Here is a 25,122-nt window from a genome sequence, read left to right as displayed (position 1 = left end):
ATGAAAACGTTAAAACCATAGATTATTGGTAAATAATAGAATTATTAATAACAAAAAACAATAAAGTTGGAGATGTAAACGATAATTAAAAATAACAGAAAAAATACACACATACTCATACTTGAAAGTGTATGGACTTGAGGAAATAATATATCAACGAAATAGCATCGAGATTGCGTGTAGCCAGAACGTCGCGGATCGAAACATAGGGTGTCATTCCCTTTTCGCGGAAATTTACTATTAAAGATAACCTGTTATTTTGAAAATCAGAGCAATACCACACAATGTGATCAATATCGTGATAACCTATACCGCAAACACATAAGTTACTATCACTAATATTAATTCGGAAAAGATGTGCATTCGAGGAATAATGATTAGACATTAGTCTGCACACTACCCGTATGAAATCACGAGAATAATTATATCCTTTGAACCATGATTTGAGGGAAACTTTAGGAATGATAGAATACAGCCACCGACCTTTATCACTTCCATTCCAACTTGTCTGCCAAGATTCAAGTGCACGTTCACGAGGAATATTGAGATATTCATCAAAAGTAATGGGCCTATGAAATAAGACTCCTTCCATTGCGCCCTTTTTAGCTAGAAAATCTGCTTTCTCATTTCCTGGTATCGAACAATGAGAGGGAATCCATTCAAAAGTGATATTAAATGATCTACTCATCAAAACACTTAAAAGCTGTTGGATTCCAGACAAGAAATACGAAGAATATCTAGACCTTACCGAACGAAGTGCCTCTAAAGAGCTGAGACTATCAGAAAAGATGTAAAAATGTTCGGGTGACAAGGACTGAATATGTTGTAAAGCAGTGTATATCGCAGCCAATTCCGCAACAAACACCGAACAAGGTAAACTAAGCTTACGGAATGTGGAGAAGTCAATATTAAGGTGAAGGTGGAAGCTAGCCATTGTAGTAGTATAGGTAAACCCACGTGTAAAAATGGGGTAATAGTGTTTGTGAGAGAAGAGCAAAGCACACTTAAACAGATCAATTCACTTATCAGACTGTGTGGTGCTTCATTGATACGAGTCTTTGAATACATTTGAAAAAAAAAATAACAATTCAATACTGAAGTTAGATGTATGAACAAAATGTTCCGATGAACAATTGCATACATAAATATATATAGAAGGTACATTTGCGTATGAAGTAAAATTCTGATTATACGCGAGCGTAACATGAGCAAATTCATAACACATGCGAAATGGGGCTCTTTTGATATTAACTAGTTCTTCCGCATAGTAACTCGATGCTGATAATTCATTAATATTTTCCTTCGTTGGTCGTATTGTTTCCACATATTCACGTTGGAGAGCCTTAACCCTTCTCTTCGTTGGCCGAGACATTTTGATTGAATGTAATGCTTTTCTGTTTATTGTTTTTGAAAGCATAGGCAGTCGTGGTAGTGTTCCGAGCTCTGCAATACAATTTTCTTACCCAATGTTAAAGTCGCTAAAACTTACATTATAGACCCATTAAACGTAAAAACAATGATTGTATTGATATCAACACAATTTTATTCTATTGATTTTTATGACATGAAACGCTATGACTCACGAATAATATTTTATTAAGTGGTTTTGATAGCTGTTCCGATTATGTTGTCTGGCATCAGTGTCGAAAAAATAACGATGCTTTCACCAATACAAACAAAACCATTGCCGAAGATTGAAAAAAGAAAATTTAACTTTCAGAGCACTTGCTCGAGTTTTCCGACGTTTTTCTCTATACAGTGCGACAGCAGATGAAAATTTAATATCTTGTGAGTAATCGATTAGAGTTTGGTTGATATTACCTGATGGGAAGTGTGCGAAAACGATCATTTTCTTCACACTGTTTCGCAAAATTATTGATTTTCGGTCGAGAGGTGAGGGAGGGAGATGAAAGAAATGAGCGCCATTGTGGCAGCCATTCGTGGCTAGCTTCCACCTTCACCTTAAATACCCCAAAGCCTGTGGAACCATGAAGACTGGATCCATCAATAAAAAAAGTTTTGGTTGAGTCAATATGTTTATATCTTGACAAGAATATTGCAGGCATAACTATTTGGCGGAGATCACCTGAAATACCACTAACCAGTACTTGGAAATATCTGTATCACATCAATTTTTTCAGCTGAATTTCCGGCCACATTAGATCATTATACCATTGCATTCGGGATACCGAAAATGAACCAACGCCAAACCTCACAAGCACAGCAAGCCACTCACAGTTGATTCATCCAGTTTTTTTTTCATTCTGTTTTTCGTTCTGTTCTGCGTTCACGGAATGTGAGCAAAACAAAATATCCCTAGTTTTGTCATTCATTGACATTAACATACCAGTTCATTCACTATCAGCATCGTTCTCGGACACTGACGAAACGGAGAAATTCGTTGAGGAAGATAAGAAAGTACAGAATGCTCATAATAGTGACAAGTAATTAAATTGTTCAAGCATGCAAGGTTTCCGTCTCAGTTAAATTGCTTTCATTTTACATAGTGAATATGCAATTCCAATTCCACTTGTCAGAAATCCTTCAAAAGAAGAATTCCGATGTAAAAAATACCGTCTTGACTCAAATTTCAAACATTTAATTTTGACGTGGGACTACGTCTAACCGGAGTATATGGGGGGTAAAATGAAAATCTAAACACAGAACATGCAGGGAAAAATGAAAGATTCCGAATGCTTATAACTCGTACATTTCTTACTGGATCGGAAAGATGTTTACATCAATTGATAGGGAATATTTCAACGCTTCTATCGCAATTAATAAAATGTTATTTTTCATAACAGAAACAATTGAATAACTGTAAAGTGTTAAGCGTCATCAAAACGCCCTACCTGCCTTGTTTTGATTGGCCCGATTTACGGTTTCCCCAACACAGCCATCAAAACCAAGCAGACTTGGGGAAATCTGCATTGCAAGTACATGAAAGTTTGGGGTATTTTTGTTCCGACTGAAATATGTTTCCCTAACACAGACTTCAAATTCATGGAGCGTGGGGAAATTGGCATTGCAAATACATGTAAGTAGTGATCCCCGATTTTTTAAATTAATCGTTCATCAGCTATTCGAATACTTTTCAGCAGTTTGTTATTCGATACTATTAATCGCCCCAAATAATCTATTAATTGATTAATCGTTACACTGAGAGAAATAATTAGTTATACTAATATTTCTCATTTGCTAGAAAGCTATCTGGAATCAAAAAAGTGTTCATTCTGCCTGAAAACTAATCATTATCTTCTACGCTCCCCTAAACTGGTTAAGGAATCTCAATTCGCGGTATTGAGCTTCTTTTACGAGTTTAGGGGAGCGTCAAAGATAATGATTGAATTTCAGGATAAATCTGCAGCCGCCGTACGTTTCTTTTTCTCTGAGTTTGGATCGATGAATCGATGAAAATTATTTGTTCGCATCGATTATTAGTTGCGCAGTATTCGTTCGATTATTCGATCGAATTAATCGAAAAAACCGATTAGTCGAACGATTATCGGGGATCACTACATGTAATTCGAGGGCATTTTTGTTCCGACTAAAATGTGTTTCTCCAATACAGACATCTGAACCAAGGTGCCTGGGGAAATTGTCATTGCAAATTCATGAAAATCGGGGGTATTTTGTTCCGACTGAAATGTGTTTGCCTAACAAAGACTTCAGAACAAAGATGCCATCATACCGAACGTAAAAGGATGGCAGTCCTAAATTTACTTGTAATGAAGAACACAATCTATCATATTGCATGAATTGACCTTACATGGCATCATACAAACTTTTTACCCACAAAGCAAATATATTAAATTCAATTGAACTTGGAAAATGTTTCATTCAATCAAAAATTTAATCAATACAAACATATGATTGCTAAGCTAAGGTAGTCCCACGTCAACCTTGCGGTTATATCTTAGATATAACCCACCCATTTTTTTTTTAAATTCTGAACACACGAACAAAAAATGGTGGTGTACAAGACACGACCGCAATGGGAATATTTCGAGCTTCCTTTTGCAAACGGATCAAACTATGCTATAGGATTAGCGGATGAAATTGCCAACATTCAGCTTTGACTGACGAAGTTTGCATTCGCTGCTCGGATTGATTCTGCAGAATGTCCCCTCGCCGTCCAAGCCTAAGCAATCCTTAGCTGTGAGTGTGCATGCAGATCTTGCTCTTTTGTTGGCATTTCCGCTTGCGCCACCAATTTGCGTTGCCCTTTCGGAGTAACTTCAGAAACAACTGAATAAGCAAGGCACTGACTCAATGAGAAAATCACACACATATCGGGATATAGAAAATGAACAGTCACAACATTCCTGACAATTCAATGGCAATGAATAAATGTGAATGAATTCTCATGACTCGAGCTTTAAGGAAAGCTCAGAGGGCACAGAATGAACATGAATGAACACAGTTGTAAATTTGTTTGCCGTCGAATGAATGACAGCAGCATCGACAAGCAAAATAAACGCGTTACACTGATAAAAATATATTTTCAATGTTACTTAACAAGCTCAATATTTCCAAGCCCTGCCACTAACATAAACTTTCATTGTCAAGTCAAAATTAATAGAAGGATTGAACAAAATTGAAGGAATGGATTGGAAACCAGATGAAGCCGATGGGCTTTCCAGGGTCAGAAATTCATGATATAGTAACATTCGCTTAGATTGAGTACCTAAGGCTAGCATTTGAGTGTTTCACAACGTATCAAAAAACGGAATGATAACTCGAAAAAGCGCACAGAAAGAGGAAGGATGCCAGCTAAAATTTCTAGGCTCATTGTATGCGTATACTGCATACATCCTAGAGCAATACGCAAACAGCGATATTGAATTCTCTCCAGTTGCAGAATATGAGTACGGGCAGCGGATCTGAAGCAAAAACTTCCATACTCCATAACAGCTAGAACGGTTGTTTTATACAACCTAATTAAGTCGTCAGGATGGGCCCCTTACCAAGTCCCTGTTATGGATCGAAGAAAATTTATTCGTTTCTGACATTTTTGTTTCAAGTAGCCTATGTGTTTACCCCATGTGCCTCTGGAGTCAAACACAACTCCTAAATACTTGAATGACAAAGAGAGCCTAATTGTTCTACCCAAAAGTTTAAGTTGCAGTTGAGCAGGATGGTGTTTTCTTGAAAACACAACCATCTCTGACTTTTCAGTAGAAAACTCAAAACCCAATTTACAAGCCCAATCAACCAAATTATCAAGAGAAATCTGCAAGGGATTATACAGATCAATACTGTCTTTGCCCATTACCGACACTACGCAATCATCTGCATATTGTCTCAAAGTACAATTACCTGAAAAACAAACATCAATGTCATTTACATAAAAGTTGTAAAGGATTGGACTAAGACATGAGCCTTGAGGGAGACCCTTGAGGGAGAATCGTAAAACTGACGAAGAACCATGGGAAAAACTCATATGTTTTTCACGCATAAGGTTAAACAGAAAACTATTTAATTTTGGAGAAAACCCATTTAGATGAAGTTTTTCAAAAAGAACCTCAATGGAAACTGAATCAAAGGCACCCTTGATGTCTAGGAACACTGATGCCATTTGTTGCTTTTCACTCAAGGCGATGTCAACCTCTGATGAAAGCAGAGCAAGACAATCATTAGTTCCTTTGCCTCTACGAAACCCAAACTGCGAAGGTGAGAGAAGGTTGTTGGATTCTATCCAGCTGTCTAAGCGACTTAGAATCATTTTCTCTAATAATTTGCGAATGCAAGAAAGCATTGCTATTGGTCTATAAGAATTATAATCAGACGCAGGGTTACCAGGTTTCAGAATAGCTATAACTTTAATCTGTCGCCATAATCATGCTGAACATTCATAGTTCCTGACGATTCAGAATAATTCGAAATAGAAACGGTGATTGGCAAATGATCACTTCCATGTGGATCTTGGATAACCTTCCAATAACAATCTAATGATAAAGAGGAAGAACAAAGGGATAGATCTAAGCGACTTGCGCGGCCTGGTGATGGAGCAATTCTTGTTATATCACCTGTATTCAAAATTGTCATGTTGAATTCATCGCATAGATCATAAATGGAATTAGCTCTGCGATCGTCAAAAGACTCACCCCAGCCAATTCCATGTGAGTTGAAATCTCCTAAAATAAGATGAGGTTGCGGTAGAAGCTCAATTATATTCACAAGGTTTCGATAATTAAGCATTGTACTTGGTGGAATATAAATAGAAGCAATGCACAAATCTCTACCCTTGATACGTGCCTGACACGCAAGAATTTTAATTCCTGTGACTAAAGGCAAGGGAATCCTGTAAAATGGATAGCATTTTCTAATACCTATGAGAACTCCTCCATAGGAATCATCACGGTCTACACGAATAATATTGAAATCATGGATGTTTAACACATTGTCCGAACGAAGCCTTCTTCTTGAATGACGTTAACGTTCCCTTGTGGAACTTTTGCCGTCTCAACGTATGCATTAACTAGCGTCATTTATTAATACTTGGTCGAGATTTCTTAAGCCAAATAACACGCCTTGAATGTATTCCGAGGGGCAAGCTCTTGAATACGCATGACCACAGTGCAAGTCGAAGGAAATTTCTTTGACGAAAAATCCCCCAGAACGGGAATCGAACCCGAACACCCGGCATGATAATGTGAGACGCTAACCACTCGGCCACGGGTGTACTGAAGCCATGTTTCAGATAAAGCAAACACATCACAATTCAAAAAATGGAGCATTTGCTTGAAAGAGTCAAGTTTTGGTAGAAGACTTCTACAATTCCACTGTAAAATAGTAGATTTCTCTGACTCATTCAATAAATTAGGCATCGAAATTAATGAAGGAGAGGAGGGGCCACTTTGAAACCATTTGCTTAGCTAACTGACTGATAGTAGGGAGCCAAGCAGAAATGAGACATTTCATTGAATCTGAAATTCCGAAAATATCAAAGATCCATCCAACAATCGAAGAAAAAGAAATACCTCCTGTAAATGATTGGGGTTCAGGAGCCGATTGAGAAGCGAATCTGGAATGACTTGACAATGCAGGGAAATGAACGTCATAGTTAGAGGATCCCCAACCAGGAGGGTTATTGTTGGAAGGAGCAGACAAATGAGAAGAAGCTTCTGGTTGATTAGAGGATAACCCTCTTTTTTTAGCAGGCTTAGAGGAGGAAGTATTTTTTCTCTTTCTAGCTCTTCTCGCGATTATTGGATCGAAAGTAGTATCCGATTCATCATCCTCTGATAAAACAGAGAAACGATTTTCTGAAACCTCGGATACCTGAGGTGAAGCTGCCTTAAGAATATCAGCAAAGGTTCGCTTAGAACGATCCTTAAGTGATTGTTTAAGTTTAATAGAACGGGATTTGTATTTTGGACATTCCTTAACTGTGTGAGGAACACCTCCACAAAGAATGCATTTATCAGCATCCTTATTGCAAGTGCTTTCATCATGGTCGACTCCACATTTAGAACATTTAATTTTATTGCAACAGAAGGTTTTAGTGTGACCTAACTGTTTGCAATTAGTGCATGTCATAATTTTGGGAGTAAATAATCGAACTGGAAGACGAAGCTTATCAATGAGCACATAATTTGGAAGAGCTGTGCCCTCAAAGGAGATTCTGAAAGAACCAGATGGGAAATATTTCTTTTCGTTACCATCCATTAAAAATGAATTCAGGGATTTTACTTCCAAAATTTTCACATGAGGAAGTTTTACATCATGAAAAATACCCTCTGCGTTTTCGAAATCTTTTAGTTGGAGAGATTTTTCCGAAACCACACCATCGATTTCAACAATGTGTGCCGGAATATACACTCGATATTCATCAGTGAACAAAGAATTATTAACAATCGCATTAGCGTCTTTGCAATCCGAGAGCACAACACGAAGTTTGTCTTTATTCACTTTTGTAATTTCCAAGACACTTGAGTACTTAGACTTCAAGTCTTTGCAAATTTGGGTCACCCTTAAAGGTTTCCTTTTGGGACGGAAGAATACCACCCAACGTGTTTTCGATGATCCCGAAACGTTCTGGTATTGTCGAATTCGAGAAAGATTCTTGGAAGGAACATTCTCAATGATTGAATGCTGAAGAGAATTAATTGGATTTTGAACCGAGGTGAGTGAAACAGGATCATTTGTTGGTTGTGTCGAATTTTTTGTTGGGTTGGGTGTCGAATTTGACAGTAATTGGTTCTTCTTTTTCTTTGAAGGACGAACTTCAGAAAAACAATCATGAGGAGTATCTACGATGGTCATATCAACATCGGAGGTTTCGTTCCCCTCCATTTAGAAAAAATTGTGAAACAAAACTGAGAGTAGAAAGAGCATAAAACGTCTAACACGTACAGAAGTTAAAATAATTATATATGTATTAAAAAAAAAATTAAATAAATAAAGAAACAGATAAATAGAATAAAAAAAACAAAAACTTAGCTGCTTTATATTTTCCAGTGGCAAGAAATCTTCAAAAATCCCGTTCCATGGTTCAATACAGCTTCACACACCGAAAGTACTTGAAAATGCAAAAATCGAATATCTTCTTCGGGGAATTTCACTCGCTGAACAAATGGGTCCAGTTACTGCACTATTTCTTCCGGAAAAAGTTTTCAAAACGCTGAAATGTCTTAGAGAAAGAAAAATCACAAAGAAAATCTGAAATATTCGTTATGATGAAAATTTTACGTCACCTTTATTCCACGGCTTGCTGATGTATGAGATTGGTTCTGTGTTATGTAACGGTTCAGCTAAAAACTTTATAAGGTGCTGTCCACATACCACGTGGACAACTTTAGGGGGGGGTAGGGGTTACGAAAATGTCCACGCTTGTCCACGGTGAGGAGGGAGGGGGTTTAGATAATGTCCACGTGGACGCGTTAAATGAATTTGAAAAAAAAACAATCACTTCTGTATTCAATAATACGTGAAACCTATTCTGCATTTCCAAGAAAAGCCATATTGATCAGTAAAAGGTTGAACTTTCTGATAGTCTGGTAGTCGTTTCTGATATCGTTGAACTGCTTTCCTAGATGTGTATTCTGAAAATGACGTACATGAACTGAAAGCGATCGATTTACTTTCATTTGTTTTAGAGTCATTGAAGAAAATGAAAGATGAAGACGCCACCAAAGTAAAAACTACGTTTCTATTTTTTTAGAACTCCCAAGTTTTGCGAAAATGAAGCACTAAAAACAATTTCTTTCATGGATGCACAGACCGTTTTTCTGGATAAGTGTCCCTAGTAATGTTTGTTCAAGAATGAGCGAATTTTTCAGATGAGAAATTGGTTCTTGCGAAATGTTTTCGCTAAAGTTGAACATTGAATTACGAAATCATACGAATCGGTCAAACTATCGTCCTTACAATGAAAACAAGTTGTACGAGTCTGGTGAAAGAAATTCATATCAATCTCAAATGTGATTTAAAGTATTTCTCGGACTCGATACAATTCAATATTAGAAAATTCAGTGGAATATAAATAGAAATTTGAAAAATTATGTATTATCTTGTAGTAAGCTTGAATATTGCCTACATCGTTCAATCGATGTGAAACTGAGCGAAATTTTTCATATCTTGCTGCACCCATCTTGATTGTCTGGTTAAAACTTTCTGATGTGGGCAAAGGCAACTGTCAAAGCAAAGCAAAAGTTTGGGAAGTTCTATATTTTTTCACTCTTTCTCAAGAGATCCCGCGCTTCATTCGGATTGGCTGGCGGAAAAAAGTTCGCAAAAACACTCCTATTGGCTTGTCCGGGAAGTTTGTATTACCACTGATGATAATCAAATCGAGATACAGATCAAGAGTGATCCTCAGTACACGTCACACGAAATAGCAGATTCATTACAAATATTCATATTCATGAGTGAACCTGGAACCTGGAGAACCCTGGTGTGTCTCTATCAGCGACTCGCTTTATAAACGCAATAAAAACTCGCAGTTTTCAAACAAATCGCGATGGACGATGAAAAGTTTAATTATTTATAACAATGTTGATCGGAAAAAACCTTTAGGGCAAGCGAAATGCATCTTTATTAGTTATCCCTAAAGCCGATCTTCACTTGGAGGAAGTCGTTCATTGAGTCTGGTAGAATTGGAAATTCTATTTTATGAATTCAGAAACAATCGACAACACGTGGAGATTGCAGTCTTAAATCTTGAGAAGACAATCTGCTGCACTTTGTGAAAAACCTGGCGTCAAATCGAACCTTCGAGGTAAATGTTGGGTAAACCAGTTTTAGGCGCCTCCACGAAGAAACTCAAGATTCCAAGATTCCGTCCAGATTCCAAGATTCCGTCCAGATTCCAAGATTCCAGTGTTCGCATCAACCTATACGACGACAACCTGAGGATGTACTGCGTATCTCGGTTTTTTAACTATTACCAAACCTCACCGGAGTAATAACTGATGATCCGTTTATGGGTGGCCAGAGATGGTCTCGAACTGACGTGCCTGGCCAGAGGTAAACTTCACTGCGGATTATCTTTGGCTTGCTACAATCCATACCAACAGGTCCGGTATGCGCTGAAGTAGGGGAATCACCGTTTGCCATCTTCGTCGACGCGGCGAAAATCTCCAGAACTGCGAGTTTCCTTGTCTAAACCAGCGGATGTGAGGAGACACATCTGACTATCTTAACAAAAAAAAAAAAAAAACTTACAACAGGTGACAGGATGTTGGTGACCCGAGTGGACCAGGCGACCATCAGAAACAACTTCAGATCTGGGGCGAGCTCAGTGGAACTAAAACGAACTTTCGTTAATTTATCTCACGAAAAATGTTTATTGAAGCGGCTTGAAGCGGTCCGAAAAATCAAAGGCTCCATAACCAGAATCGAAGACGTGAAAGCGATGAGGGAGCAGCGAATCCTGTCCAGACTAAGAACCAGCCACTGCAAAATATCACATAACCTCAACATGATATTCTTTCATCCCCTTTGCGATCTGTGCGAGATCCGCAATTCGGTCGGACAAATCGTTTGTGTTTGCCTGGAATACGAGAACCTTCGGAAGTTTGACGGGATCAGCGGGAGCGTTTGTGGTCATCCTTGAAGATAAACCTTCATAAACTGTTACACGGCTTTATTATCTAAAATATAGCAACTTGTATTTGAAAATTTGAATAAGAAATTGTGATCCAAAGATCCTTGTTTTTTCCCCGCCATTGGTCTGGGGTCTTGGTAATCGGACATCTTTGTCAAACTTCCAATGAAAAGAACTCAATGTGTAAATGTGTAGAAATTATCATGATATGAACATTTTAAACTGTTTATCCGTATCTGTATGTAAAATCAATAATGTTGGAAATAAGTTCATTGTAAACACACCTCGCGGCACTTATTAGGTCGTGCTTGCTAGGACGAACCAGCTTAGGAGTTTCAAGAGAGGAGAGGATAGCTGAAAATCTAAACAAAAATTCAGAATAAAAAACGTAATATAACTTAATAATAACGTTAATGGAATTTGGGAGAACTTAACAGCTATACAATAATTTCACAACACATTTGAAATGGAATTTAATAGCAATTCAATGATTTTCCAAATTTGTTGTCAAAAAACGGAGAAATGTCCACGTGGACAACAGGGGGAGGGGTATGAATAATGTTCACGTTGGTCCACGGAGGGGGAGGGGGGTGTCTAAAATCGTGCTTTTTCTGTCCACGTGGTATGTGGACAGCCCCTAAGGTATCACAGTAAAACAATTTTTTTTTGTAAAATTCATTTTTATTAAAGGGTGTGTCACATCAAATTGCATCACGGAAAAAAACGCTGTAGAAATTTATTTTTTATGAATTATATCTTCAGCTTTCGCTTATAATCAGATAAGAGTGTATAGATCACGGTGGCCATGCTTCGCTGTCAATTTTTCGTAAATTTGGAAAAATGTCGTCGAACGAAAAAGAGCGTCGTGAATTAATCCTGCGCACTCATTTCGAGAATCCGGAGTTGTCACATCGGGACATCGGTAAGATGCTGGGAATTGTCCAATCCACGGTCAGCATGGTACTAAAACGATACTTCGAGAACCTAACCATCGACCGGAAGGTGAAGAACGGCAAAAATGGATGCTCCGTCAGTGAAAAAGATCACAAGCGCGTGGTTAAGCAGTTTAGACGTGATCCGAGAAGTTCGGTCCGGGATGTCGCCAATAAGCGAAATTTGTCAAGTTCATTCGTCCAGCAGACCAAGCAACGGGAGGGCCTGCGTACATACAAGGTTCAGAAGGCTCCTAACCGCGACGAAAGGCAAAACATGGTGGGGAAGACGCGAGCTGTACCGGAAGCTGTACACCGAAATGCTGACGAAGCCGCATTGCCTGGTAATGGACGACGAAACCTACGTCAAAGCGGACTTTCGTCAGCTGCCGGGCCTGTTGTTCTTCTCCGCAGAGGACAAATTCAGCGTTCCGGAGGAGATTCGCAAGCAGAAACTATCCAAGTTTGCCAAAAAGTACATGGTGTGGCAAGCGATCTGCTTTTGCGGAAAGCGGAGCGCCCCCTTCGTGATGACCGGCACGGTAAACGGGCAGGTTTACCTTAAGGAGTGCCTACAGAAGCGCTTTCTACCACTATTGAAGCAGCACGAGGGCCCGACCATCTTCTGGCCGGATCTCGCTTCGTGCCACTATTCAAAGGACGTGTTGGAGTGGTACGAAGCCAACGGGGTCACCTTCGTGCCAACGCGCCGGAGCTTCGCCCAATAGAGAAATATTGGGCGATTATGAAGCAGGCCCTCCGGAAGAACCCAAAAGTTGTCAAATCGGAGGCGGACTTCAAGAGAAAATGGATTTCCGTTCAAAAAAAAACTACAACCTGACGTTGTACAGAACCTTATGGACGGGGTAAAGAGGAAGGTGCGAGCATACGGGCTTGGGCTCGAAGTATGAATAAAAATAAAATGCCAAAAGTTGTTTAATAGTTTTTATTTTACTGTCTAAAATTTTCAAAAGGATCGGTCTACTGGGCGAATTTCTACAGCGTTTTTTCCGTGATGCAATTTGATGTGACACACCCTTTATTCAATATAATCGCCTTCGAGAGCGATACAGCGATTATAGCGATCTTGCTACTTTTCGATACCATTTTTATAGTACTCTTTCGGTTTTTCCAAAATAGGCCTCAGTTTCGGTAATCACTTCATCATCGGTCTTAAATTTCTTGCCAGCGAGCATTCTCTTCAGGTCTGCGAACAGAAAATAGTCGCTGGGGGCCAGATCTGGAGAATACGGTGGATGCCGAAGCAATTCGAAGGCCCATTAATGCAACTACAAACTTAATTCGGATTTTTCCATTTTTTTCACAGCTTTGAGCTTGAGCTTGGGTAGACTGTACAATTCGTAGTTGCTCTCCGTGATTGGCCTGAACCAACCAAATTGCACAAATAACACACAGAATGACGCTTGGAACTAGCAAATCATTCTCGTTGTGCAATTTGGTGATTCGAGCTTTAACTGGTCAATAACGACGTCGGCCACGTCCTTACAGTCACCAGGGGAAGGGAAGGAATGTTAGTATGATATTCGCCGCCCCAAGGTCAGAAGGGTCGCCTCCATAGCGTGGTTCCCTAGCGAATACCATGGAAGAGATAGTTGTTAGTGAGAATGGTTAAGAATCAGGATTCACTGCGGTAAGTGATGTGATAATGTTCACGTAGGCTATCAACTACTCGACGAAACAAAATATTATATTTCAATACACTTCCAATATATTTTGAGACAAATAGCTTCGCGAATCAATAAATATTTCATATATTGTGGAACCTGTCCGCATAGGGCATCAAATAGGTAACCTGAAAAGGTAACTGTGATAACACCTCTACAATAGAACGAACCGCCAATATATTTCAAAACAAATCGCGTCGCGAATTCCTAAATATTAGGCTGTCAAAAAAGTCCTGCGGTATTTTTTTTTGAATTTTCATTTGTTCATAAAATTAGTTACAATCATCTGTTTTAAGTCAAATATGCGCCGTTTTGTTCGATGACAACGAGATGCCAACTTCATAATACCCCTGTTATAGAAGATCGCTTCCTTATTGGCAAAAAACTCGGACAGCCAATTTTCACAGGCCTCCTTTGAGGCTAACTTCTGACTACCTAGCTCGTTCGCCATGGACAAAAACAGGTGGTAGTCACTTGGTGCAAGGTCCGGACTATACGGCGGATGCAAAAGAACCTCCCATCCGAGCTCCCGGAGCTTCTGGCGCGTCACCAAAGAAGTGTGTGGCCTGGCGTTGTCCTGATGGAAGACAATGCGGCCTCTGTTTATCAAAGATGGCCTCTTCTTCATGAGTGCTACCTTCAAGCGGTCCAGTTGTTGGCAGTACAGGTCCGAATTGAGCGTTTGGCCATAGGGAAGCAGCTCATAATAGATTATTCCTTGACAATCCCATCAAACACACAGCAGAACCTTCCTGGCCGTTAATGAGGGCTTGGCCACCGTCTGAGCCGCTTCAGCGGGCTTCGACCACGACCGTTTGCGCTTCACGTTGTCGTAAGTGACCCACTTTTCATCGCCAGTCACCATCCGCTTCAGAAACGGGTCGCTTTTGTTGCGATTCACATGCGTCGATACGGTCAAAGATGTTTTTTTGCGTCAACGTGTGTGGCACCCATACATCGAGCTTCTTTGTGAATCCAAGCTTCTTCAAATGGTTAATAACGGTTTGATGACTTATCCCCAGCTCTTGGCCGGTGCTACGGCTGCTACTATGCCGGTCTTTCTCGGCTAATTCAGCGATTTTGTCGCAATTGTCGACAGGCCTTCCGGAGCGTGGCGCATCTTCGACGACCTCTACACCAGAACGAAAACGTTGAAACCATCGTTGTGCGGTGGAAATGGAAACTGTATCGGGTCCATAAACTGCACAAATTTTATTGGCAGCTTGAGATGCATTTTTGCCTTTGTCATAAAGTCTTGTCCAGTTAGAATCCGTACGCGTTGCACATTTTACAGCGGCACAGTCAGTGGCCGCTGCAAGAAAGTTTTTACAGCGGTTTGTTTACAAATGTTTCCTCTTCTGGTGGTAAAAGTTTCAAATTTTTTCGTGCCGTAAGTCCGGAGTTATTCCACATGGAAGACAGAAGAAGAAAATTAATCTTGCACACCCACGTTGACAATCCAACGTGGTCGGGTGCGAAGATCGCGAAACAGTTGGATATCGCTAAAACTACCGTATGTGATGTGCTCAGACGATTCCGCGAGCGGAACAGCGTGGACCGGGCGGTTCAAAAGAAGCGTCGAAGCGGAACCTACGATCGTCAGCTGAATTGGAAGGTGTTGAGAACCGTCAGAGCAAACCCTGGACTGTCCGAACATGATATCGCTCAGAAATACGGTGCCGCTCGTAGTACCGTTCGACGAATCATTCACCGAGCTGGACTTCATTCCTACAAAGCAATCAAGCAACCAAATAGGACGATGAAGCAGAGTCTAGTGACGAAAACTCGCGCTCGTAAGTTGTATTATCAGGTACTAACGAAGTACCATGGATGCCTGCTCCAGGATGACGAAACTTATGTAAAAATGGACTTCGGCCAACTTCCGGGACAAAAATTTTATCTTTCCACGGCACGAGGCGATGTCCCCGCCAAATTCAAGTTCATGTTCATGGACAAATTTGCCAAGAAGATGATGATCTGGCAGGGTATATGCACCTGTGGTGCGAAGACGCCGGTTTTCATCACTACAAAGACCATGGATTCGAAATTGTACAAGGAAGAGTGCCTGAAGGAGCGTGTGTTGCCTTTCATAAAGGCACACAATGGTCCCGTTAAGTTTTGGCCTGACTTAGCGAGTTGCCACTATAGCCGGGAGGTTCTCCAGTGGTACCGCGACAACGGGGTGGATTTTATCGAGAAGGAGTTCAACCCACCAAACTGCCCCCAATTCCGCCCAATTGAAAAATATTGGGCGATTATGAAGCGGAAGCTAAAGAAGACCGGAAAAATGGCTCGGGACGCTGCAGGGATGACCAGATTCTGGAAAAAACTGGCCACAGAGGTCGACACTGCCGCTGTGCAACGTTTGATGGGAGGAATCACCAGAAAAGTGAGAAGTTTCATCAGAAATGAAGAAAAATAATTTTAAGGACATTTTTTTGTAAAAGTGCAAGAATATATCTTTCTTTTGGTTGATCACTCTTTTTTGTATGTCATTCTATCTCCGAGATATAAATGATTTCTTCCGTACGGATTCTAACTGGACAAGACTTTAGTAGTACTGTAAAATATGTCGGATTTTCTCTTTATGTTGCTCCATATTTGCGACACTATAACTCACGAACGACTTAACCAAACAAAACACTGTCAAGGACTATGGTATAGCGCGCAAAAATACCTTTCCAACAAGCTATAATATGACTCGATACAATGAATACAACTAGAACTATGCGCTTACAACGACACCTCGCGGAAATACCGCGGGACTTTTTTGACAGCCGAATATTTTATATAATGTGAAGCCTGGTGGCGGAGGGTATCAATGAAAAACCTGAGAAAGTAACCGAGATAATCCTTTCGCAATAAAACGAACCGATTTTGACGTAGGATTACGTCTTTCGGGAACATATTGGGGTACAAATTGAAAAACGAATATCGATCGCATCGTGAAAAATGTCCAATTTCAAACGCTTATTGCTCAATCATTTCATGACGGATTGATGAGATTTTTACATCAAAACATTGCGGCACCCAACAACAATTTTTCACCTTGAATAAAATAATATATATCATGTAATTAACTATCGAACAATTGAAAAATCTCAACCCCTATCCAAACGGTACTGATTGGTCGAAATTGACGTCATTTCTTTTTCGCCTGCTTCGCTTCTTTCGTTCCTCGATAAGTCAAATGTTTGCATGTCGAGCGAGTGGGGGGCGCCTATTTCTCACATACCAACTGATATAAAAGGACGGTAGCATTTTTGGATTTCTCATTCATGGTGCTACTGACACTCGACCGCAACGGTTATGTTTTAGCGCCATCCTAAAAGAGAATAATAACTATAGAAGTTTTCTCCTACAACCGGATGCATAGCTTTTTTCAAAGCTGTCTTCGGTACTAAATAAAGCGTTCTTTTTCAGCAACAGTTGTCCGGACATCAGGAAAGGAGGAAGCAGCCGAGAAGCCCCCAACGGCCATTCAGGAAGTTGGTTCGGTCGGATTGGCCACTTTGACCGGCAGTTTTCACTGCCCCTTGCGTGTCCCGCTGTTTGTGCCCGTCTCATCAGCAACGTTTTTCCTGCCAGTGACGCGCGATTTTGGCGCAATTTCTACTCGTCAATCATCAGCAGCTCAGGAGGTGTGGAAAGAGGTTTTCTTCGCTTCGTCGCTTCGAACCGCTGCGGCGATTGCCCTGCCGTCGGCGGTATCCGGTCCCTTCCCCCGCTACCCCACTACCATTTGGTGGTGTATTAGGAGTGGTTCTTCAACACGATCGGTGAGTGACCAAACCTTTCTTAATACCAGGAGTTAGTGAGAGATAGGACGCCCAAAGGGTATAGGTTTAAAAAAATATTTTTTTTTTTTACTACATATCCCAAATTGATTTTAATTTAACTGACATTTAAAAAGTGATTTTTTCCAAGTGTTTTTAAAAATAGTGTTTTTCCGCCAAGTGATTTCGGTGTTTGTTCTTGTAACTGCGTTGGCATTGTCCCCCGCCGTTACCGTCCTCCGCCGTTTTCGTCCCCCGTCGCACGTCGTATAGTCTACTTTGGTTCGTGAATATTTTTCCGCGCCTGGCTGTATTTCGATATAGCCAGGCCCCAATCGTGGCTTCCAGCAGCTCCGGCGCCGGAAGGCCAACCAATATTTACAGAGGTGTTACCACCACTCGTACCTTGCCCAGATGGGCTGATCCTTTTGGTGGCAACTTGCAAATATTACTGTTGAGAGCCACTGAAGGTAACATTCTCCCATCGAATCCTTTCACCGTTTCCAAATCGATCCAAGGAGTGATCGGTACGGAATTTAAAGACGCTAAACCTCAACGCGACGATAAAAATCGCCTTCAATATGCGCTACATCTACGAGATGAAAAACTCGTTCAATTGCTTTTGGGTACAAAGTCGCTGATCGACGAAACACCCATTGAAATTTTATACCATCCCACCTTGAACCAACGCAAATGCGTTGTGTCCTGTCGTGACGTAATGTTCTTAAACGAAGACCTCCTCCTATCTGAACTAGCCGACCAAAATGTAATCGGCGTTAAAAAAATTTTACGATTTGACCCAGTCTTGAAGGAAAGAGTTCCTACTTCAACCATGATCCTCACCATTAACGGAACAGTTATCCCTGAAGCAATTAACTTCGGATTCCTCCGTGCTTCAACAAGAAACTTCTACCCAAACCCGATGCAATGCTTCGGATGCTTCGCTTTCGGCCACACTGCCAAAAAGTGCGCCAAAAAAATCCAACTTTGTCGTAACTGCGGTGTAGCCCACCCTGAACTTAACACAAATAGTAATGATAAGGACAAAATTAAAAATTTTATCTGCAATGCACCTGCCTCTTGTGTGAACTGCAAGGGAAATCACGCCTCTACCAGTAGGAAGTGCCCAGCGTGGATCGCAGAGGATAACATCACCAGAGTCCGAATTGACCAAGGTGTGTCATATAAGGAAGCTAAATCCATTTTTGAGAACAAAAATGGTCCTTCCTTTGCTAGTAAGCTTCAAGAAAGACTAGTCAAAATCCAGAATACTGGATGTTCTCAATGCAAATGCAACTGCAATCAGGCTAAGCAAACTTCTTCAGAAAAAGCAGTTCCAACCCCGTCCAGTAATCCACAGGAATCGGAACTCAGCACCTCCTCGTCAGATTCAGAATCCGACCCAGAAATTTCTATGGAAATCGAAACTACCCCTTCCAACAAGAGGAAAAATACAAACAAAAGGTCAACCTCAGATGAATTCAAATCATCAGAAGAGGAAATTTTTAGAGGAAAAGAATCCAATAGGAAGAAATCCAAAAACCAAAAATATAACTCAACCCAACCAGCCAACGAATCCAAACCATCCACTTCCTTCCAACCATCCACTTCCCCCCAACCATCCACTTCATTCCAACCAACCACCGCATCCAAAACTAAAACTTCCAACCAATCCAACCATTCAAACAAACCCACCCCACCCGGCAACAAATCAATTGCCAAAGCTTCCAAAAATGATCCTAGACTGAAGAACAAATCCAGCAAATCTACCCATTCCTAATCTCAAGTCTTCTGATGAGGAAAACAAGCAAACCAAAGAAGTCCAACGGAAACGGACAAGGAACGAACAAACAAATCAAATAAATGAAAGAAACAACACACACACACCAACAATAAACACCCACATAACAACAATCAACAATCACATGCTAACACTCTATACCACTCCACTCCAAATAAAAATAACACTAACACAAATAACACACACACCAGGAAAGTTTCCAGCCCTCCAAAGGGTAATAATAAAAACAAATAAATTATTCCTTCTATTACATAATTTTAACCTTTGATCTGCAGCATTTTTATATCAATCAATATTATTTTAGTTAAACCGAACGGCCCGGAGTTGCCGTCCACCTTATTTTTGAGGGAGGTAGGATGGACGGCGGCTCCAGCCCTCGATCTCTTGATACTATTTACCATACTTTTCATAAAATAATTCATAAATCGAAAGACCTGGAGTCACCTTCCGCCTTATTTAAGAGGGATGGGACGGAGGGCGGTCTTCAGGCTTTCACTTATTCATATTATATTTAATCTGATTAATTCTTTAAATAACTTTCAAAATCGTAGGACCGGAAACCGACTCTCACCTTATATTTGAGATGGCAGGGTGAGCGGCGGTTCCTAGTCTAATATTATATTTTCTCTAAAGGCCGGGAGTTGTGCTCCATTTCACTCAGTGGGAGTGATGGCGAAGACTCACGGTTGCAGACACCATAAGGACAGCACTATCGGACGACGCCGTCGAGCAAAAAAGGACCATCGAGTTCCTAAAGGATACAGGTTTATTCGATCAGATCTAATGTCAAATTACTAAATCTACCTATACTGATAAAACTACGTTTGTTTTCTCTTCTAATTTCAGCAAAAGATGAGCAGGTTTTTTACGCCCTTTTTAGAAGCGAGCTCGTCAAGCACACTAAAAGGGGCTTTTTCCCTGCTCCATTTGTTTGGTTGTGTTTTTGGCCCCAGAGCCGTGTAGGGTGCGGCGTTGCGACATACATCCATAACGGTTACTAGGACTGAGTCGAGCGAGAATAACGAATTTTGCAATAGTTTTTCTTAGTTTTCCTTTAGTTAAATTTCCCGCCCTCAAGGGCAAGAGACGAATGAACTCTCAGAGTTTAAAGTCTCTCTAATTCATTACCATTACCACCATTGGATTTCTCAGAGACGAATGAACTCTCAGAGTTTAAAGTCTCTCTAATTCAATACCTTCCTTCCTTCCTTGGATTTCTCATTCTCGTTCAACGCTCAGATCGGCAAACATCTGGGCTTCTAGTGTGCAGTGCTCTACAAATCAACCAACACCATACGGTGCGGCAAAGGAGAGGAAGCCATCGGCAACCAACGATGGATGCGGTGCGGCAAAGGGAGCAAAGAAGAGGAAGCAGCGGAGAGCATCGAATTAAATCTAGTGTGCATTGCTGGTGCGCTCCTCTTCACATCAACAATTGGATGCGGCAAAGGAGGCAGAGGAGCGAAGTGCATTGCATCGCATCGTATCACACCCGCTATCCGTCGTTTAGCTCGTCGTGGTTGTGCCAATCAAACCCTCGCAAATCGACGCACAGAAGCCGATAGCGCCAAAGTCAAGGAAAGCATCAGCGAATCCGTAAAAGCTACCGCTCCCAAAACTAAACTGCTACATCCGACTGAAACGCAGCAGATTCCGTACAACCCATTAAACCATTCCAGTCCTTCTCAGGACTATCAATTTGTTTTGAAACAAAAGGGTTTATTTTACTGTTTTCCACTTATCACAAAAACTATATAAAACCGATCAAAAATACTGTTCATTGACGTAGGATTACGTCTTTCGGGAACATATTGGGGTACAAATCGAAAATTGAAAATCGAGCACATCGTGAAAATTGTCCAATTTCAAACGCATTTGAAGAAGTTTGGATTCACATATACTCTACTGAGCAATCTCAGTCATTTCATGATGGATTGATGATATTTTTGCGTCAATCGATTTCGGCACTCCATAACAATTTTTTATATTGAAGAAAATAATATATGTCATTAAACTAACTATCAAACAATTCAAAAATCTCAACCCATATTCTAACGGAAATACCCTGATTGGTCGAAATTGACGACACATGCGGCGGGTCCCTAACAGAGACATCAAAACCGAGCTGCCTGGGGGAAATTGGCATTGCAAATACATGAAAGTCGGAGGCATTTTTATATTGCAAGTAAGGTGAGTGATACGATTCATTCTAGCAAATTAAATTTGAATTTGGAACTTTGATGTTGGTTGCCTCGTGAAATTTCATATCAATGACCGATCGTATATTGTGAAAAATTTAGCACAAGTGTAAGCGAAAAATTATATATGGTAGCAGTTGTGTTAAAAATGACTTCATATATTATATGAAACGATTTATTTCAATTTTCATAAATAAATACCAAGCGCTCGAGAACGGGTCGTTTGGTTTAAGCTGTCTGTTTTGTTGTGTTCATTTTCACTCAAGAAAAGTTTTTACGGCGAGAAAAATTGGAAAAGTGAAGAAACATTAGAAAAAGTGATTTTCCATATACTCTACATATAGTATTAGTTGTTGTTAGTCCAATTAAAATTCGCATTGGGTGAATAAACATTTAGAAAGCAAAAAATTATAAAAGAAAATTACCTTTTCCAATTCAGATATGTTTTCTCTATATTAAAGAGACATGTTTTTACTGATGAGAAAAATTGATAATTGTGTTCTGTAATTATTCTTGTATTACATTGGTGAGTTCTTTTTTTCTTTATTTCATCCATACATAACACAGGAGGCATCTTGTCTAGGATCACAGGGGGCGATTTTCATCATATCTCGTTCCACTTCGGTATCTTTTATCTTATACGCACTATTCAACGACTGTTTACCATCCTTCTGTCATCATCACTCGGTAAACACTGGTGGAGTAAACAAACAATACCCAACAACTAGACAAAACGGCCCTTTTCAGAGCGACCAAATCATTATCAAAGAGTTGGACGATGTAATTCTTCAAACATATCCAAAATCAACAGATAGCCTAACGAAATCGGAATTTCGAATAAAAAAGTTGACGTAGGAACTATGAGGTCGTGTCTCGGACACAACCCTCCTGTGACTTTTTTATTCGAAACACATCCGACAACGAAATGCAATTTGATCATTAACAACGATATTTTTGGTTTTTCATATTTTCTAATTATTATTGTTATTATTTTTATATTTTCAGAGTTCGAGAGTTTCAAATTTTTAATTTTAAAACTTCAATATTTCAAAAATCATATAATATATTTTTTGTGCACTACACGGATAATTCCTTACTAACTTACGAACCCTTCACCCGAATGAAATTTGAATGAAATGAAATATTTTCAAGAAATTACTGTGCATTGTGCGGTGTAACGAACTGTATAAACAACTATACAGGGTTTTCCAACTTTAAATTCCAAAAGTAAATTGAAATAAAACACACTTAGAATACGAATTTCGATGAAACTTTTATTTCAAATTAAAGTTTGGTTTATGCCATTATGTGTGAAATACAACATCATTCAAATGTCCAGCTAGGGCTTCCTCGTACACCTTGATCCGGAACAGGTCATTTTCGATGACTTTTCGGCATATATGGGGCGGTATCTCGGTCATAACTTCACGAATGTTATCTTTCCAATGTTCAAGAGTTTGCGGAGAGTTGGCATAGACACGGTCTTTCGCATAACCCCACAAAAAAAAGTCTAGCGGGTTCAAATCGCACGATCTGGACGGCCAATTGGCATCACCAAAACGCGAAATTATGCGTCCCTCAAATTTCGTTCGCAATATGGCCATGTTCGGTCGTGTTGTGTGGCACGTGGCGCCGTCCTGCTGAAACCACATGTCATCCGTATCCATATCTTCAATTTGTGGCAAAAAAAAAATCGGTTAACATGCGGCCATAGCGCTCACCATTCACAGTTACCGTCTCGCCGTCCTCATTTTCAAAGAAATACGGCCCGATGACTCCACCAGACCAGAATGCGCACCAAACAGTGACTTTTGGCGGATGCAATGGCCTCTCAACAATCACGTGTGGATTTTCTGAGCCCCATATACGGAAAATTTGGGTGTTCACATAGCCACCGAGCTCGAAATGTGCCTCATCGCTGAAGAAAATTTGATGCGAAAATTCAGCATTTTGCTGCTGTTGTTCGTTCACCCAATCGACGTATGCCCGACGCATTCCATGGTCACCATGCTCTAATTTTTGTACCAGTTGGACTTTATAGGTAGGTGCAAGTTTAAATGCAAAATTCGCCACAATGATGTGTTTGACAAGCCCAATTGCTGAGCACGCCGTGGAATCGAAACATTCGGGTCATCCTCCACACTGGCAGCAACAGCAGTAATATTTTCGGCCGAACGCACATTACGATGATGCACAGGTTTCACAATATCCGCTACGGATCCAGTTTGTTCGAATTTACGCACTGCATTAGCGATTGTGTGCTCTGTAGGCCGTCCATGACGACCAAAATCCGTCCGTAATGCTCGAAAAACATTTGCCGGTTTTCCATCATTTTTATAGTATAATTTAACAAAATTAACACGTTGTGCGATGCTAAAACGATCCATATTGTAAAATGGCAGACATTCAACTAACGATATGACGCTTTGGTTGACAGCTATGTCAAACGGTTGTCAGCGCTGGGCTGTATACTTTCGGAAGCCCGAAATGGAAAACCCTGTATATGTTCAAATATCACTGGTTTAAGTCACTACTCATTTACGTCTACCAACGTCCCCCGTAGAGCATTCACTTGCATTGTATTCGAAGGTGCACACATTACAAATCCCATCAGATGTTAACACCGAGCTCTTCGATTGCCGAAAACACGTCATGAAAATTTTAAACAATTTTTCCTTGACGATAACAATATTCTTCCCCTATTTTGTGATGAATTCGCTGAGCACAAACTTCGCACAATACACATACATTGGAGAGAAGAAAACGCGAAAGAGCCTTCATCCGCTGGAGTCCTGGGTGTCCTCTGTGAAGCTCCACAAGGCATCGCTCATGTAGCGGAGACGGAATCACAAGTCTTTCGCCGAACATGATGCAGCCCAGCACCGTAGAAAGCTATTCACGGCGATTGTTGAAACGAAGAAGTTCTCTGTACTTTCGGGATTATAATGGGTCAAGAGCAGGTCCGACGAAAGGGTGGTATTGAATTCGTCGAATGCTCGTTGACACTGTGGCGTCCAGACAAATTTGGTTCCCGCATTCAGCAGATCATCCATAGGGCTAGGCAGGGCACGCGTACTCGGCATAAATTTCCCGTAAAAGTTTACGGCCCCGAGAAACGACCGAACTTCCGACACATCCTTGTGCGCCGGCATTAACCTGATTGCCTCTATCTTCTCTGGATCGGGACGAATTTCGTGTTGATCAATCACATGTGCAAGGTACTTTATCTGCTTGCGATCGAACGAACACTTTTCCATACGGACCGTAAACGCGAACTCTTTCAGTCGTTGGAAGAGCGCGTTTAACCCTCTACCGCCCGAATTTTTTATTTTACCTAAAAAACCTACTACACTTTTATCTCAAATCATGTTGAGAATCATCAAATACTCCTAGCAGAAAGCTGCCAGCATAAAAACAGTGTATATGTGTGATGGATGAAAATATTCTAAAGACGTTCTAGTGAAAGTGAACATTGAAAATAATGTCTGAATAATGTGAAAAAAGAATCCGCGAAGCCCGTCTAAAGGCGGTCTTGGGCTGTAGAGGCTTAAGTTCTGCCAATGTTCTCCCTCTGTTTCTCCACCCACGATTACATCATCAATATAACCGCAAGTGTTCTTCAGTCCCGCCAACACGGTGTCGACGAGTTGTTGATTCTCTCGACGCTGACTTGGAGGTAT

This window comes from Toxorhynchites rutilus, chromosome 2 (genome assembly GCF_029784135.1).
Source record: "Toxorhynchites rutilus septentrionalis strain SRP chromosome 2, ASM2978413v1, whole genome shotgun sequence".
Classification (NCBI taxonomy): domain Eukaryota; kingdom Metazoa; phylum Arthropoda; class Insecta; order Diptera; family Culicidae; genus Toxorhynchites; species Toxorhynchites rutilus.
The sequence above is the reverse complement of the archived record's forward strand: the minus strand, read 5'-3'. Positions refer to the sequence as shown.